Raw genomic sequence first — 3,480 nt, forward strand, 5'->3', positions numbered from 1 at the left:
TCGCTTTGGGTTAACCTTTGGCTCAGGTTTGAATCCCACAACTTTTTGCTCTACATTTCAAACTACTGAGTAGGGCCTGGTTTTACTTCTTCATCAAGAGTTCAGCACAAATCCCAAAACTACCAAATGTCCAAAACTATCTAAACAATATTTTATGTTGCTTTCCTTCCTTCCTTCCTTCCTTCCTTCCTTCCTTCCTTCCTTCCTTCCTTCCTTCCTTCCTTCCTTCCTTCCTTCCTTCCTTCCTTCCTTCCTTCCTTCCTTCCTGGATTTATATCTCTTGATTTATAAAATCCCAAATTTTTATTCTAAAAACTCTATAGATGGGTCCTCTTGATCTGGAATTTCACAAAAGCAAAATCAGCTCTTTGAGTTAGATTCAAATACATCTGATAAATATCTCTTTCAGAAAGCTTTGTGAAAGTTATTCACGTGCTCAATGTGTTACAACTTTTTCCTGCACTCTTTTATAAAGAAAGATTGTATATGTTTTCTCTACATCAAATACAACTCAGAAGTTGACACTTTGTGATATTCCTTTTGAAGGAATATCTTTGCCACAAAGAAACCTCCATCCAAAGGAATCCCAAAACACAATATCTTAAAAATGTTTGAAAACATAGTTATTGATATTCCATGCTAATATAGCAAAAATTTTATCTTATAACACGCTCTGCAATGTTAACATGATCAATGTCTGTGCTACTAAACCAGCACCTATGAGCCTCTTGCACCTGAGAGTTGTGCATGGAGCCAACAACATAGCCACTGCACTATTTTTGGTAATTTCTTTCTTGTGGATCCCTGCATTCCACTTTTGATCTTGTGATTCCACACTCCTGAAATAATTAATTTTTTTTTTTTTTTTTTTGGTCATTCTCTGATATGAGCAGCAAATCTCTTAATTAACTGTCCAGAATTGTTTGGGGCTGGCAGGTCCATCTAAACTCTTTAGTAAAATCCGGCATAGTAGGTTATGTTTATTCTGGGACCTGCACTGTTGCTATTATTCATCATGCAGCTGAAGGCGAGAAGGTGTACTGACCTTTGTACTGGCACAGAAAAGCAAACTTCTTTATGATATAACCATGAAGGCATTTGTATTGAAACCACATGGGGTAAATTAGTGTTCTACTGTAACACTTGAGAGGGAAAAGTCTGAATCATTTAGCTAAAGCAACAGTAAGAAAACTAGCATATCATGGAAAATTCTCTTTAGAAGCACGATTTGAAGATTTTCTGTGTAAGAAATTAACTTGGCTGAAAAACAATTGCGAAAGAAGTGTAGAAGGCCTCATACGAGAAACATGAAGTCTTCCAGAGAGACAAAAGTGTCAATTCCGGACAGAGATGTAAGGTTGATCCGCCAGCTATTGAGCTGCTTTGTTTCACCATATTGTCCTTCCTATTTTTGTTTGCTGAGAAAGGAGTTTAATGGAATTAAATATTCCCTGCTGGTCTTCATAGTTATGCAAGTCCCACTTTAAAAGCAATTCTTTTTCATCTTAATAGTTTCAAGATAGCCTTGCTTCCTTACTGAGCCCTGGACAGACACCTGGAGAAAGTTTGCCAGGAGCTGGGAAGCCTGTGTCTGGACGCCTGAATAGTGTTTGACCTCAGAAGGACATACACTGTCTTCAGTAAGGAAAACTTCTGAGATTCCGGCCTCAACTGTTAGAAACATACAGCCATTTCCCAGAAATGAATACTTGTTACCTTCTCCTTTTTCATCCTCTGCTTTTTCTTTTGACTTGTAGTTGGGCTGTGTGCTTAGGTATGAAAAAATCATTTGGACAAAGTGAGTAGATTTTACTTCAGTCAGCAAGATGTATAGCTATCTAATGATGAAATCAGAATTGGTCGTATTATCTGAAGCTCAGGAATACATTTTTTGGTATCTTCTATTAATAACAAATTAGAAGTAAAGCAGTGTTGCTGCGTGGTTTGATGAGTATATAAAGTGCCTATCTGTAGGCACTTGGGAGTGTTTCTTGACAATTTCTTTCCTTGTGCGTTTCAGCTAACTTCCTTACCTCACCATTCCCTACTGGAAAAGCACTGGTCCCTAACACGTCTCCCAGTCACATTATCCTCTCCTCACAAAAATGGCACTGCATTTCCAGCAGTACCTTGCTTTGACTTTAATCGAATTTCAGACCTAGACATGATGTCTCTCCTTTACTGCAATTGATTACTGCCTCATAAGTGCATCATTCTTGGAACAAAGATACTAAAAAGCCTCACAATAAAGAAATTAATTGCATGTAATTTCATGCATCCTTTGCAGCTCTTTCCTGAAAAATTCTTCTGGAATTTTCTTTTGTGGTGATTCATCCCTGGGGGCAGATCATAGGAAAAAATCAATCTTCACCAGGAGAGAGAAAGGAGATATATTAAAAAACTAACAGAGTGGAGTCAATGAAAATGTTGTCCCAGACAGCCTTAGTACAACATCTGTGTGAACTGCTTGAAATCATACAAAAAGGAGACAAAAATCCTATGGTGCAAAGAGCGTCAATGACCCTATCATGTAGTAATGAGCTATCCGAACTCTTTTGTGCAGTTACTGCTTCCTCTGATCTGTTTTTTCTGTGCTTCAGACGCTGAGTTCAGCAGTTACTGCAGAGTGAGTGAGGGCTTGGGTGGGTCTCATGTCCCCAGTGATGCATCTCCAGCACCAAGCCTCCAAAAGTGAGGACTGAAACAGTTCCCTCTCTCCTGTGCCGTGACTCGGATTTGAACCGAGGTTGCTGCGGCCACAACGCAGAGTACTAACCACTATACGATCACGGCAAGCTACAAAGGATATGTCCAGAGCCTTGTTTTCTGTCCCCTCTAGCAGAGCCGTGCAAGCATTGCCACCTAGCGCGGACTGGCTATAATGTTCCACGTGCTGGCCTCCTCCACAGGGTGACCACTGTTATTGCAGCACACCTGGGCATCCCCCAACCGAAAATGATGCTGCTGATCGAGCAGCGCGTGCAGAAGATAGGCACAAATGTTATGGTGGCAGGAAAATATTCCTGCTCATTTTGACAATTGCAGTCTGGTGTGGAAATCTTTCATTGGCTTCTGTTTGGGCAATGTCTATCTTCAAATATACAATAATTTCGGACTGTGAATCTTCTCTCCTTTTTCAATGCCATGCCTAGTGATGGAGGAAAATCTGATGAATGGACATTCAAAGTTACATAATTATTTCAAAAGCTGTTGAAAAGGAAGCATAAAAGCACATGTTTCCCTCCTGCTGTAAGTCAGACTTGAACCAAGGTTGCCATAGCCACAGTACATAGTACTGGCCACTGGACTGTCATGGCAAGCTGGCACATTGGGACAGGTTTTGAACAGACATGGTAGGAAAATAAGATTTCTAGTAAAATATGAAATGTCGACAGCACTGAGTCATCCAAGAAGGATTTCTGTTGAGGTTTGAGAGTTAATGTTTCAAAACATAGTGTTCATAGTAGAGTTATTCTAATT

General features: G+C 39.8%; 1 non-coding gene across 1 annotated transcript; it reads right to left on the bottom strand.

The window, feature by feature from the left end:
* Positions 1-2,721: 2,721 nt before the first annotated feature.
* Positions 2,722-2,793, bottom strand: TRNAH-GUG (transfer RNA histidin (anticodon GUG)). Its single transcript has one exon. It is a non-coding gene; the product is annotated as a tRNA-His (tRNA).
* Between the last annotated feature and the right edge of the window lie 687 nt (positions 2,794-3,480).

The sequence above is a fragment of the Balearica regulorum genome, chromosome Z (genome assembly GCF_011004875.1).
Source record: "Balearica regulorum gibbericeps isolate bBalReg1 chromosome Z, bBalReg1.pri, whole genome shotgun sequence".
Taxonomy (NCBI): Eukaryota; Metazoa; Chordata; class Aves; order Gruiformes; family Gruidae; genus Balearica; species Balearica regulorum.